Genomic DNA, 15,341 nt, shown 5'->3' with positions numbered 1-15,341 from the left:
CCGAACACCAGCCATGGAGGGGGAGGCGCACTTTCTGGGGAGCAGCATGGTCAGGCAAGGCTGTGGGACAGGCCCGTGCGTGTGCGCGCGTGTGTGTGAATGTGTGCGTGAGTGTGCATGCTTGTGCGTGTGTGCGCGCCAGCAGCTGTGTGAGTGAGCTGAGGTCTGGCCTTCTCTTCCCTCCCCTGTGGTGGGAAGGGAGGGGTGGCAGTTATAAGGGTGAGCAGGGTGGGCACTAGCCAGGGGCAAGCCTGCCCTGTTTGGTAGAACTTGTTTTCTCTTTCAAAACTAAGTGTTGGTGGCTCAGGCCTGAAATCCTAGCTACTCAGGAAGCTCAAGATCTAAGAATGAAAGACAGCCAGGACAGGAAAAAGCCCATGAGACTCTTATCTCCAATTCACCACCAGAAAACCAGAATTGGAGCTGTGGTTCAAAGTGGTAGACCACTAACCTTGAGTGAAAGAGCTTAGGGACAACACCCAGGCCCTGAGTTCAAACCCCACAACTCACCAAAAAAATAAGGAGTTTGAGGCATGCCTCAGCTGTTAGAGTATCAGCCAGTGAGTAGAAGCATCAGGTGCTGAGAGTCCTGATTTCAGACAATTAATAATAATAGCTAGATGTATGAAAACGGCATAGAAAGCCTCACTAAAAGCTGTTCAACAGCATGTCGTGGGAACAGGGGGTTGGGGGAAGGGGTAAATCTGATTAAAATATAAGATGTATGCACATGTGAAGCGTGTGATGAGACTCCTTGGTATCATACACAGGGAGTGAAGCAGGCTCTGTTGACAGTAAGTACTCGTCAAGAGGATGCACAGCTAACAGAAGGTGAATAGGTCAAAGTAGTGTACGTTATGAAAACAGATGAATGAGACCAGCTGAAATTGCTTTAAGAAGGGAGAGGAAGGGAACAAGGAGACTGATAGAAGGGGTGGAGTTGATGGGGTACCTTGCTTGCATGCATGCATGGAAATGTCTTAATGAAACTCCCCTGTGCAACTAACATAGGCTGAAAAAAATGTTTTAAGTTAGTAGTTAATAGTGATGTTTCATGCTAGCTGCAAGATGGGGAATAAATCCGGAGGGTCATGGGTCAAAGCCAGTTGAGGCAAGAAGTTATCTCTATTGGTGAGCTGAGGGGGATGTCCTCCAGCTATGCAGGAGGCCATGGGTAGGAGAATCACAGTCCAGGGTGGCACAGGGCAAAAAACAAGACCCTAAGTAAAAAAGTAATCTTAATTCGAAAATCTAGAGATCAACTAGGTGTTTGTTGGTGGCTCACGCTTGTAATCCTAGCTACTGAGGCGGCTGAGATCTGAGGATCATGGTTGAAAGCCAGCACAGGCAGGAAAACTCCATGGGACACATGTCTAATTAACTATTAAAAAACTGAAAGCAGATCTGTGGCATAAGTGGTAGAGTGCTAGCCTTGAGCAAAAGAGCTCAGGGACCCTGAGTTCAAGCTCCAGAACTGGCACATGCACAAAAAAAAAAAAAATGCTACTTACTGGACACTATGTTGAAAATGAACTATACAAGTTCTGGTTGGAGATGGGAAGAAAAACTGGGAGAGAGTGAGGGGAGGGATGACATTGTCCAAAAAGAAATGTACTCATTGCCTGACTTAGGTAAGTGTAACCTCTCTGAACATCACCCTTATAATAACAATAATTTTTTTCTTTAAATCTAGTGGTGTGACTCAAATGGTACAGGCCTTGCTCTTGCAAGCACAAGGCCTTGAGTTCAAAGTACTGAAAAAATACCACAAGCACAGCTAGGAAGAAGGCACGTGTTGGTCCACACGCAACGCGGTGCAACATCTCACGGGGGAGCGGCTAGCAGGGGCAAATCTTTTCTCAACCCTGGGCACGGGCCCTGCCACAAACAGCGGGGAGCCCTCAGCCCCAGGGGCCCAGAGGCTGCCGAGCTGCTGTGTGCTATCACGGGTCCTTCCACATCCCCTTTCACAGGAAGGGAAAGCAAGCCTCAGCTGGGCTCCGCAGCCGCTCTGGGGCACTCTGTGCCAGGCTTGGCTGCCTTGAAGATCCCAGCACTCCGTGGAGCTACACTTGCAGGGGTGTGGAATCCACGTGTGCACAATGCCCCCACCCCGAAAGACCCCTGCCCAGGCTTCACCCCATGGCCATCATTTCCCCGTGGTTAGCTCTGTGCAGAAACACACATTAATGCTTCGTGAACATATGAAGAGAAATCATGTGAAAACTGACAAGTTTGGGGTGTCCGAGTGGATGTAGGGGTACAATCCTGCACGGCCCGGTCCCTCCCGTGGGTGGGGCAGGAGCGTTCGTGTTGTAATGCCAGACGGGCTCTTTGTAAATATGAAATATGTTATCAGGATAAAAAAAAAAAGTCAAGGCAGCCAGTGCTTGGACCTATTTCTGGAACCTATTGTGTTTAAAACAATGCGGCTTCCCCAATCCAGCAACTATCCCACACCCCAAGAAAATGACCTAGAAAGGGCTTCGGAGGCTGGAACGCTGAGACAAAAAGGGAAGTGGGGCCTCCACCTCCTCTGTTGCCGGAGCCCGAAGGCCGGCCGTCTGAGGCCACTGGGAGGGTTTTGTCTCCTAGGAAAGGTTTTGCTTAAGGAAACTGGTAGGAATGGAGTTTGGTCCGAGAGGCGGTGGGGCCTGTGGTGTGGATCTGTGTGGGCTCTGGAGTCCGAGCCGCATGGTGGCGGCCTACCTCATCCTCAACCTTTTCATCGTCCTCCCAGTGAGGAAAGACAGGAAGCTGTGGTCTGTCTGGGCCTTGTGCTCTGCCACAGAGGAAGAGGACGGATGTGAGAACTCTCGTAGTCCATCCGGACTGGGAACCAAGACCAATAAAAATAGACCACTGCCTGTAAACGGGAGGGCATGGAGGCAGGTGCCCGCCCCGCCAGCCCAGGGCTACGAGGGAGGCTTACGCGCCCCAGGGTTATTCAAGGCTGCTATCTGCACCAGGAGCACCCCCTCCCCTCACCAACCCCCCCCCCAGCCCCCACTGACTGGTCACAGGCTCAGATGCCGTCCTCCTTCCTCCGCCCAGGATGGGGACGCAGGCCGGAGCCCTCCCTGGTTTCTGCTCCAGGACCCCTCCCGTGTGCCCGATGGAAAGGAGGCAGGGGACCTGTCCGGGTCTGCCTCCACCCCGCTCTAGCTGCAAGATGGGGGTGGGCTGTAGGAGCTACTCCAGGGGAGGCCTCTTGCTCCCACTGCGGTGGCCAGGTGCTTTACATACACACAGGCACGTTTTCCTTGGGTTTGAAGTTGTTGCACACACTGGCTGTACTGCTGAGCCATGCCTCTAGCCCTTTTGTGCACTGGTTATTTTGTTTTCCCCTCTACCCCACCCCCACCCCCAGGCCTATGCCTGGAACTGTGATCTACATCCTCCTATTTCACACTTCTCATGATAGCTAGGGTGACGGGAATACAATGCTAACCCAGCTGCTTCCATTGACATTGGGTTCCTTGGACTGCTTTTCTGCCCAGACTGCCCTGCAACCATAGCCCTCTCAGTCAGCCTCCTGCTTAGGTAGGGTGGCAGGCATGTGCCACTGAGCCTGGAAGGCATGGATCCTCTCAACAGCCCTATGAGGACATGGCTTCCATTTCGCAAATAGAGCACCTGAGACTCAGCCAGGGGAGCCACAGAGCCAACACAGCTATCTGTGTCAGATCCGCAATGTGTGCCCCCGAAATCCTAAGCTGTACCCCTGGAGATGCCTCTCCAGGTATAATCAGAGCCCTTCCCTCTGGACGCCTAGCCCTGCCCTCCTCTCTCACTGACTTCTGTGCTGTTACCCTTCCCTAGGGACTTCTAAAATTTGCTTCCTAAAGTGGAGAGCTGGTGGCTCCTACCTGTAAGCCTAGCCACTCAAGAGATCTGAGGATCAAGGTTTGAAGCCAGCCGGGGCAGGGAAGTCTGTGAGACTCTTATCTCCAATTAACCACCAAAAAGCCAAAAGTGGAGTTCAAGTGGTAGAGTGCTAGCCTTGAGCAAAAGTAAAAACAAAAATGCTCAAGGACAGTACTCAGGCCCTGAGTTCAAACTCCAGGACCAGTGCAAAAAAGAAACAAGACTTGTTTCATGGGTAACAACAGCTCGGCACTGGAAAGCCACTGCTAGGAAAGACCGTCAGGCCGTTCCAAGCTCAGACAAGCCCACTCCTGGCCTAGAAAAAGTTCAAAGCAGCTTCCTCTGATTCATTCCCACAGCAGGTAGCAATCGCCCTACTGTGTGAATCATTGGCAGGGTGCTTGGAGTTGGGGGGAAGGGCTACCCCCTCCCCCCCCCCCCCCCCCCCCCCCCCCCCCCCGCCCTGTGGTGTGGGAATTCCAGCTGGGTTCTGAATTCAGTGGCAGAGGGGTGAGGAGGCCCGCATGGCCAGCCTATGGCCAGGCTACAGACTTACCAATGCATTTCCCAGGGAGCGGGTACCCTCTTGTGACCTTTAAAGTGTCCAGCCTTGAGAGGTCAGGGGCCATTGCTGGGCAGAGCCCCGAAAGGCCATCCTGCAACCACCCCACATAGGAGATAGCCTCCCTGGGCCCAGAGGCAAGGGGGAGGCTGGGAAGTCCCTGGAAGGCCAAGCCTCTACCGCAAACGCGTGTGTGCAAGGTTGAAGCCTCAACCTGAGCTGTGTTCCTGCTGCTCCTCTTACCTCCAAACTCCAAGCCAGGCTGATCCATGGCAGGGAGCAGAGATCTAGTGGCCAGGTGGATGGCCAGGCCTGGTCAGGAGCAGAGGCTGGAATCCCGGTAACACCAGCTCCCCCATTCATGCCTGGAGCCCTTCCAAGAAGACACACATGCTCTCACAGAGCCCAGCACACTTCCTCATGCCTCTAGGAACCCTGCCTCTGGGAGGGAGGAGGCTAGGAAGGCGCTCTGCAGAGGTGACCATGAGCTCAGCCTTAGAGAAATTCCATGAACAGATGGACTGATGGGAAAGCCGGGTGTGGAAATCTACAAAGGCTGGTGTTTTGTTTGGTTTGGGTTTTTTTGTCGCTCGTGGGGATTGAACTCTGGGCCTGGGCACTGTCCCTCAGCTCTTCAGCTCAAGGTGAATGCTTTACCACAGCACCACTTGTGGTTTCTGGGTGGTTTATTGGAGATAAGAGGCTCACAGACTTTGCTAACCAGCTGGCTTTGAACCGTGATCCTCAGATCTCAGCCTCCTGAGTAGCAAGGATTGCAGGTGTGAGCCACTGGCATCCGGCTAAAGGCTGGTGCTTTTTTAAAAATTCAGTAAAGACTTGAGCCCCGGACATTTCCACTCCCCCACACCCAAGCCTGGCCCTGCCTGGAGTGGCTCAGAGCAGCATTTTCTATTTTCTGAATGTCCTGCCTGCCCTGGAGAATGGGGCTGGAGGAGAAGGGAACGCACTCGATGCTCTCTGGCTTCCAGGACAGGAGACTGGGCTCCCGTGAGCAGAGGCCCAGCAGATGAGAACCCGCTCCCTCACCCCTCCCAGCCCCCCCAGGCAGTGGGCACCTCCCACCCAGCCTGGCCAGCCCTGGCCTTTTGCTTCTTCCACACAGTGTCACCTCAGGGAGCTGGGGGGCAGAAAGCCCCTGAGGACCCTTGGAGGGGAAAAGTGCTCCTGGGAATCAGCATACTGGATTGAGTCCTCGCAGAGAAACAGGGAGATACTTGTGAAGGCAGAGGTGGGGCTGGGAGAGCTGCCAAGAGAGAGGAATAGAAGATGACAGCCACACCCACTACATACCCCAGCGGGGACACGGCCCTGTGGACACCTTCATTTTGGACTTCTTCATGGGTATGTCTGGTGCTGTGATGGAGAATCAGAATGGATGGATGGATGGACAGACAGATGAACAGATGGATGGATGGACAGATGGATGGATGGATGGACAGATGAACAGATGGATGAATGGATGGACAAATGGATGGATGGATGGACATATGAACAGAAGAACAGATGGATGGATGGATGGACAGATGAACAGATGGATGGATGGATGGATGGATGGACAGATGAACAGATGGATGAATGGATGGACAAATGGATGGATGGATGGACATATGAACAGAAGAACAGATGGATGGATGGATGGACAGATGAACAGATGGATGGATGGATGGATGGATGGACAGATGAACAGATGGATGAATGGATGGATGGACAGATGGATGGATGGATGGACATATGAACAGAAGGACAGATGGATGGATGGATGGACAGATGGATGGATGGATGGATGGACAGATGGATGGATGGATGGACAGATGAACAGAGAAACGGATGGATGGAAGGAAGGATGGGTGGGTGGATGGATAGGTAGGTGGTTGGATGGATGGATGGATGGGTGGGTGGGTGGATGGATGGATGGATGGGTGGGTGGATGGATGGATGGACAAGTCACACTCTTGTGTTCTTTTGCATAAATCACAGAGGGCATAGGTTACTCATTCAGCATCCACTGGGGCTTCTCTGGCCAAGGGCTGCACCAGGATCTGGGCCGTGGGGCCCAAGTAACAGATAGAGACCCAAGCACAAGGTTGATCCACTGACTGGCCAGCTACATGGTTCAGGTAAGGTATAGGAGGCACGTTTGGGCCCTCACAGCCCTGGTGCTTCGGTCACAACATGTCAGCTGATCTGCGGGCCCCTGATCCACCTGCCAACCAGGCTTCTGCTTCCTCCATCCCCAGGGGAGGCGTCCCTACCCTCCCCAGCCAGGCTCCCACATCCCTGCCACCAGCACCTGCCACCTTCTTGCTCATCACTCATGATCCCACAGCCAAGTACTGAAGTCAGTTGTGGGACCTGAACTCCGGGCCTGGGCACTGTCTCTCAGCCACCAGCGTCCAACAGACTATCTTATATCTTACATATGGAGTTAAATAAAATGGAAAATTCATGTTACTTTTCTCATTTGTTACATATTTTTTTCTTTTCCTTTTTGTGGTACTGGGGTTTGAGCTCAGGCGTTCTTGCTAGCTCAGTAGATAGATACTCTCAAGCCATTCCTCTAGACCTTTGTGCTCTAATTATTTAGAGTTGTGTCTCACTTTTTTGTCCTGAGTATACCTGGACAGCAATCCTCCTATTTATGCTTCCCCCTGGAGCTGGAATGACATGCGCACATCACCACACCCAGCTATTGTTTGACAGAGGAAGGGAGGGTTTTCCTTAACTTTTTACCCAGCTTCCTTTGAACCATGATCCTCCTGATGTCTGCTTCGGGAGAAACCAGGATGTTCAAGCTTGAATGCAGTGCCCAAACCCATTACATTTTACTTAATATGATTTCTAGAATTCCACTGATGACCAATCCTGTATCTTTGGGTCAGCACTAGTCCATATTTAATGAGTCTCTGGAAAAGAAAGTCTCAGAGAGAAATTCTCTATGTACCTCATCTGTCATTAATCAAGCACCTACTATGTGTCAGAGATCTGGAAACAGGTCAACCACCCAAGGATCAGGTAGCCTCCTCCAGGCTACAACCCAGGGTCAAGAGCCTACAGGGTCACACCCAGGTTTGGGAGCCCCCGTGTGCTCTCCCCTGACCATGCCAGAAACTTGCTAAGGACCAGAGTTGGTCTTTCCTTCCTGGAGACTCTCTGTGATTGACAGGGAGAGCCCAGAGCTGGGTGGAGCCAAGCCCAATGTAGGCAATGTGTTGCCTACTTTCATGTGCCGTGATGCTTCTCTGAGTCAGACTGCCCTGGGCAGCTCTGTGTCTGCAGAGAAGGAAACAGCACTGTGGGAGATGCACCTGCTGGGCACTGACCCCAGAAGCCCATTGAGTCATGACCCCAGTTCCAGGGCAGACCATTTTGGGAGAAGGATTTACCAAGAAGCCTTCTATGGTTTTGTATTTACAGGGGGGTTTCCTTACAATCATTTTGGACCTATTGTTATCGAACTCTTCTTAAAGAAATGCAAATGAAGTACCAGACATCCTGTCATTCAGCTCTTCCTTTAAAAATCTTTCTTTAGACTCAAGTCCGTTTATGTAAAATAGGCCTCAGACCAAATGCATTTTCAGACCCTTGACCCCCTACCCCACCTTGTGCGTCCTCAAATTCTTCAGAAAGGGCTGCTCGCCACTGTACGAAGAGAAATGTACTTGTTACCAGACGCGTGTGGATGTAACCCCTCTGACGATCACCTCTATAACAATGATAAAGTAAATTACTAATCAGAAGAAAGGGCTGTCCTTGTGCCTTCACCATAGAGACAGTATTTGGGGGACAGAGACCAAGTTCTTGGGTTTAGTTTTCCTGAAAGCATTTTGTTCTTACTTGATTTTCAATATCTAATCGTGGGGATTAAAGCCCTGCCGAGTCTCACAGGCTAGGAATGCGGCTTAGTGGTAGAGCGCTCACATAGCATGCATGAAGCCCTGGGTTCAATTCCTCAGTACCACATACGCAGAAAAAGCCGGAAGTGACACTGTGGCTCAAGTGGTAGAGCGCTAGCCTTGAGCAAAGAAGCTCAGGGACAGTGCCCAAGCCCTGAGTTCAAGCCCTAGGACTGGCAAAAATAAATTTAAAAAACTATTAAAAAAAAAAAAAAAAGAGTCTCACAGACTTCCCTGGCCTGGTTGGCTTTGAACCGTGGTCCTCAAACCTCAGCCTCCTGAGTAGGAAGGATTACAGGCGTGAGCCACTGGCGCCTAGCGGTTTGCTTGTTTTTATCCCTGTCCAGACTGTCCTTCCTTCTTGTCAAGGAGTCAGGCTCACATTCTAAGGTTGAGGGGGCAGGAGTGCTATTCTTTTATTTTTCTCAAAGGTTTGCTTTTTTCTGGGCTGCTGGGAGCGGGCTGGGAACGGAGTAGCTGGCAGACAGTGGAAGGAGGTTGATGAGGTCAAGGGAAAACTCCCACTCAAAAGGGGGTCTGACTCCCTTCAACTCCATTGATAAAGAGTTCTCTTTTTTAATAAGCAGCGCACTTGGTAGTTGCAGTGTTGTTCTTTTAACTCCTTTGATAAGGATTTAGCTCCCTAATGGGTTCACCAGTCCCAAGCAGCATAGCTGGTACCTAGAGTTTATTCTTTTAACTCCTGTGACCCAAGATTCGTATTCCTCTCATGGCTGCTGATCACCAACAGTGTGATAACAGTTACAATTAAAGTCCAAAAGCAAGTAATCCCATGCCAGGCAGTAGCAATGTACAAGCGGCAGGCACTTTGCGTTGACAGAAAAGACTGCTTTTTCCCATACTGCCCTTCTTTCCCCTGCTTCCCTTTCTCCCCAAGGCAAGCCACAGAAACCAGAATCCTCTCCTCAAGGTGAGTCCTAAGAATTAGAGTCCCTCCCCCCATATCAGTCATAAAACCTACAACTGTGACTGGAACCTTTCCCTGTCTCTCCGTGAGGAACGGCTGCCAAGTTCTCACCTGAGTTGTGTGAGAGTACCTCCAGGATCATTCTAGAATGGGGCTGCAAGGGTTTTCTATGGGAAACTGCCTTGTGGCCTCCATTAGCTTCTCTTGCTAAAAGTGAGGTTCAGGGCTCCTGTGGAGGCCCGGACCCCCACAATGAGGCCTCCTATGCCCTGCCTGGCCCCACCCCCGGTCGCCCGCTTGTGGGGCGGTGTGGCCAAGTAGACAGGGACAGATCAGTATGAGGTTTGGGTCCAGCCGAAATGGCTGCTGCGTGCAGGGGAAATCCCGGTGCATAGGCAGGTGCCCTGTGCTAGGGGAGGGTCCAGGGGAGGGAAGACCTCTTCTCTCCCAGGAACTCTCTTTTTGTTTTGGTGCAGCTTCTAGGGCTTGAGCTCAGTACCCTGGGCACTGTCTCTGAGCTTTGTTGTTGTTGTTGTTCAAGGTTAGCACTCTACTACTCGAGCCACCGCTCCACTTGCAGTTCTTTTGGTAGTTTGTTGGAGATAAGAGTCACACGGACTTTCCTTGCTTGGCTGGCTTTGAGCCGCGGTCCTCAGATCTCAGCCTCCTGAGTAGCTAGGATGACAAGCGTGAGTCCCCGCCCCCAGCACCCAGCAGGAGCTCTTATTCATTCGGCCCCATGTTAGGTGTTGAACTTGGGCTGCATGGTCCCTTTTCCCAGGGGAGTAGGCTGAGGCTCGGCCTGGTGCACAGCCCCAGTGGAGGATAGCGACATCAGGTCTACAACAAGAAACCAGAGAAACTTCCAGGCTGCCCCAGTGCCACAGAGTAAGGACCACAGAGCGAGAGCCATGTGTCACCAGTGTCCATGAGCCGCCTGCCCTGGAGTCACGTTACCTGAGACTCAGGGTAGTAGGGGAAGAGGAAAGGGGGAGGGGGGAGGGGGGAGCCCACCCCCCTAGAATTCCAGCGCTGTCCACTGGCCCGGTTTGTTTGCTCGCTTTGAGCCCTTTCTTCCTCGCAGGTGTGACAGCCCCAGTGGATCTCTCTGAGCCCCGGTCCAGGCTGGACAGGATACAGCTCTGCAGCACGGGGAAGCGTCTGGAGCAGGCAGAAGTGAAAGAGGAAGTGTCCTGCCGTTTACCTCCTTGAGTGAGGTCACACTTCCGGGCTTTGTGCAGAGCTGCAGGGTGGTGGTCTCCCTCCCCTGGGAGCACCTAGCTGCTCCCACAGAGGAGCCCCTCCCTTCCCTCCTGCTGCAGCGGGTGACCGGAGCTGGGCCACTGCCAGAGGTAGGCTCCCCAGGTTTTGGGCACCAATCTACCCTTCAGGTTGTTCTCCCGGCATGTCAGAGGCCCTGGACTGACTGACCAGTCATGCACGTCTCTGGACACCTGTTTCGACCACAGGCTGCGCTGTGGGGCTCACAGAATCTGGGTGTTCTAAGGACATAGTAGGTGCTTAATGATGCCTTGCTCCAACGCAAGTCCTACCTCTCTCGGGAATCGGACATCCTAGGTGTGGTCTGGTTGATTTTAGCCAGCCAGGGCTCTCTCCAAAGCCTCCATTTCCCCAGCAGTGAAGCAAGGGGCCTGAGAGTTCCAGGGTTCCTTCCTGGGCTGACATGTGACTCCCCTGCTCCCTACAAGGTGCTGGTAGACCCCAGCAGCCTGGGGTCTGGGCCCCGTGGACCCACAGGCAGGGCGCTTCCCTCTCTGGCTCCAGGATCCCCCCTCTGGGAAGGTTTGGGTCACAGCTTCTGACACCAGATCATCTGACCACCCTGTTCTGGCTCTGGCCAAAGCCAGGGCATGGCGCAGGGATCTCTGAACAGACGTCCAGCTAGGACTGCACCAGGCCCAAGGACAGGGCACAATAGGCACTAGGCAGGAGCTGAACTCTGTGGGGCCCTGAAGCAGCGGCCATGCTGGTCTCTCCTGGCCCAGAATCTAGAGAAGAGAAGGCCATCTGCAGGTAGAGACCTTTTCTCTCTGAGAGAGGGGTCATGTCTCCCAATTTTCCACTTGTTTTGCTCCTCTAACCCTGTGGCTCACAGTTAGGGGGAATTATGTCCCCAGGTGTAGTTGGCAGTTTCTGGAAACCTCTTCCATCTTCAGAGCCTTGGGGAGGGGGCTGTGGCATGGAGTGGGTTGAGTCAGGGGCTCTGCTCAGTACCCTACAGTGTACAGTCCCAAGAATTACCCAGCCCCAAGCCAGGCACTGGGGCTCACACCTGTCATCCTAGCAACTCTGGAGGCTGAGATTTCAGGATCACAGTTCAAAGCCAGCCCAGGCAGGAAAGTCTGTGAGACTCTTAGCTCCAATAAACCACCAAAAGGCCAGAAGTGGAGCTGTGGCTCAAGTGATAGAGCTCCAGGACAGTGCCCAGGCTCTGAATTCAAGCCCCAGGATCAGCACACACACACACACACACACACACACACACACACGCACGCACAGCTGAACTAATCAAATAGATACCATATATCATAGTTGTTTTTTGTTTGTTTTTTCACTTGTTTGTCCATCGTGGGCCTGGGCGCTGTCCCTCAGCTCTTCAGTTCAAGGCGAGCGCTCTACCACTTGAGCCACAGCGCCACTTCCAGTTTTCTGGTGGTTCATTGGAAATAAGAGTCTCACAGACTTTCCTGCCCAGGCTGGCTTTGAACCTTTATCCTTAGATCTCAGCCTCCTGAGTAGCTAGGATGACAGGCATGAGCCACCAGCGCCCAGCTGGCTCTGCTTCTTTTCTGTGCTCATCTCCTGGAAAGGCATGAGGCTTAGCAATGAGTTGCCCTGACTTGGGGTCACTCTGTTTCTCACCATCCCCTCAGGGCTCCCCAGCTCAGGGGAGGTCACCTGCTCCCTTACTGACAGGTGACAGCCCCGGGGCCCTAGGGAGCCATCATGCCGCTCCCACCTCAGGGCTATGGCTCCACTGCCCAAGTTCAGGAGCTCACCCCACCTCCTCTAAGGTCCCCACAGTGTCCTCCAGTGCCCTCCCCACAGACAGGACCACCACAGCCTGGGGCGGCGGCAGCAGGGGTGTGTGAAGGCCTCCTCCCACACCTGCTGTCTCCTTCTCTACCCTCCTGGTCTCTGTTGCACCAGGGCTGCAGTGTGTAGCCAGCAATCCCCAGACACCTGCTCCTGCGCCCGGCCCCGCCCGCCAGCGGTATGTGGCTCAGAGCCTCAGGCTCTGCAAGGCAGAGAGGCCTACCCGGCCACGGCCACCTGGCTGCGACCGGGCCACAGCTGCTGGGGGGTCCTGGGAAGCTGAGCCCCTCCACCCCACAGTGAGGACCCAGAGGAGACTGAGTCTGTGGAACCCAACAAAACTCGGGGGGAGCCTGTCCAGACCAAAGCAGCTCAGAGCCTGTGTGGCAGAACGCAGGTCCTTGGTGGCCCCAAGAGGCACAACAGTGGCCAGTCCCCAGGGGCCTGGCAGCTAGGCGCAGAGGACACGGCCAGGCCCCACCTGGAGCGACACTCAGAGAAACACCAGCGCAGGCCGTGAGGACGTGGAGACCCCGTCCCCACAACCTCAAGCTGTTCACCCAGAGGCCTGTGCCCCTCCCTGGGGCCACGCGAGGATGGAGGCCTGGGTCAGTGCCTTGTGTCCCAGTTTTCAGGGTGTCAGCAAAGGATGCCCCCCAGCACAGGGGGACCTGCCCCATCTCGGGTCCACCTCAAGCTCACCAGAAGGGAAAAGGTGGAGCTTGAAACTGTTTCCCTGGGGGCTGGCCTGGGCGTTTGTTTGGAACTGGGGTCCTGGGCCACGTGGGTGGCTCTCACGCTCAGTTCAAGCCCCAGCTGGCTGCCTGGAGCCAAGCACCGAGCCCCAGTGCCTGAGCACCTGCTGTGCGGGCGCGTGCAGCGGAGTGTGAGCCTCCGAGCGGGTCAGGGGCCGGGCGAGAGCAGGCACCAAGGAAAACGCTTGCCAGGTGCCACTGCCTTTGTTCACAGCAAGTCACTCACAATGACAGCGGCTGCAGAAGGGGAGGTGGAGGTGCACCAGGGCGCAGCGGCTGCCAGGGAGGACAGATGGAGCAATAACATCCCCACCAAGGCCAGTCCTCCTCAGCACCCTCCGCCGCGGCCAGGCCTCCTCCTCAGCCCCTGCCTGCCCCCAGGCCTGCTGTTGCGCCACAGACACGTCATCCTCTCCCGCCCGCACCGCGGTGCTGGCCCTGGAGGCTTGAGAGCACTGGCTCTTGCGGGCTGCTGCACCAAGAGCCCTCGTTCCCCAGCCTCCTCCGGGAAAGGCCCTGCGTGTGTGTCTCTGCCTCTCAAGCCACTAGGCCCTGCCTCCTTCTGACTAGACCCTGCACCCTGCCTCCCTCTGACTAGGCCCTGCACCCTGCCTCCCTCTGACTAGGCTCAGCACCCTGTCTCTCTCCTCAGGCCCCAGGCAAAGCCAGGCCTTACCTCTGTTCTCAAAGGCAAAAACAAAGCCCTGTTTTATTATACCGAATCAAAAAGCTAAATATAAGGTAGAACATGGAGAATTGGGGCCTAGACTGGCTGCCTCACACGGTGATCTTGTTATGACATCTTTGGAGGGAGACACCCTCGGCTTACTGGAAAAACTGTAAGATGGAGTTCAGGTTTACCATGTGCTGGCCGGTGCCAGCTCCTAGGAGACGTCAAAACATATTGCTAAATGGATGAGTGGGTAGGTGGATGAGCGAATGAGTAGACAGATGAATCAATGGATACGTGAATGGGTGGATGGATGGGAAGGTGGATAGGAAGATGGGTGGATGGATGGGAAGGTGGATAGGAAGATGGGTGGATGGATGGGAAGGTGGATAGGAAGATGGGTGGGCAGACAGAAAGATGGACATAGGAATGGCTGATAATAGAGGGATGAATCGGTAGACAGTAAATAAATGGGTGGGTACATGATGGACAGACAGATGGATACGTGGATGGAAGAATGATGGATAGATAGATTGATACATGGATGGAGGAATGATAGACAGGTAGATGGGTGGATGATGGATGAAAGGGGTAGATGGACATACAAATGGATAATTAGATGGATGACGGAGGAATGATGGATAACAAGTGGATGGATGGATAGATAGGTGGACAGACAAATGGATAACTGGATGGATGGTGGATGGAGGAATGATAGATAGGTAGATGGATGGATGGAAAGATGGGTAGGGTGGAAGGATGGATATATGAATGTTGGTGAATAAAGGGATTAGACAATAAGTAAATAAATAGCTGGATGAACAGATGGATAAGTGGACAGAGGATGGATGGAGAGATGGATGGGTGGGTGGAAGAATGAGCAGGTGGATGGATAAGAATGGACGAATGGATAGAGCAGGATGGCTAGACGAATGGGTAAGGCTGGCGGATGGTGAATAGAAGAGAGGGAAGAGTGAATGAATGAAAGCTGAAGTCGCCTATTCACAGCTTGTCAGCGCAGAGCTGGACGAGGGTCCAGCGGCAGGTGCAGATCCTTCTTACTTCTCTAGAAGAGATTGTGCCCTCCCTCCCTCCCTCCCACCCAACGACAACATGTCTGGCTGCACCAGTTCACCTGCCCCTCCGCCCTTCCCATTTCCTCCTGGCCTCGTCCTCTGAGCCCTTTCCCCTCCTCCCTCCGCTGCCCTCATTTCTCCTGAGGCACTTGGTGAGGATCTGTTCCTGGGCCTGGGATGTGTGTAGCCCTTAGATGATGGTCTCCGATCACCATCACCAATTACCGACACCTGTCCTTACACTTAGGTTGACAAAGTCCGACAGGATGGCGGCAGGGTCCGTGAGAGAGGAGACGCTGCCACATGCATCTCTCTGGTTCCCACACTCCTCACTACAAAGGAGGCTGAGATCTGAGGATCACAGTTCAAAGCCAGCCCAGTCAGGAAAGCCCCTGAGACTTTTTTTTTTTTGGGTCCAGTCATGGGGCCTGAACTCTGGGCCTGGGCACTGTCCCTCAGCTCTTCAGCTCAAGGCTAGCGCTCTACCACTTGAGCCACAGCACCACTTCCGG

The sequence above is a fragment of the Dipodomys spectabilis genome, unplaced genomic scaffold, assembly GCF_019054845.1.
Source record: "Dipodomys spectabilis isolate Male_0828 unplaced genomic scaffold, ASM1905484v1 ptg000264l, whole genome shotgun sequence".
In the NCBI taxonomy this organism is placed as follows: domain Eukaryota; kingdom Metazoa; phylum Chordata; class Mammalia; order Rodentia; family Heteromyidae; genus Dipodomys; species Dipodomys spectabilis.
Note: the sequence above shows the minus strand (reverse complement) of the source record.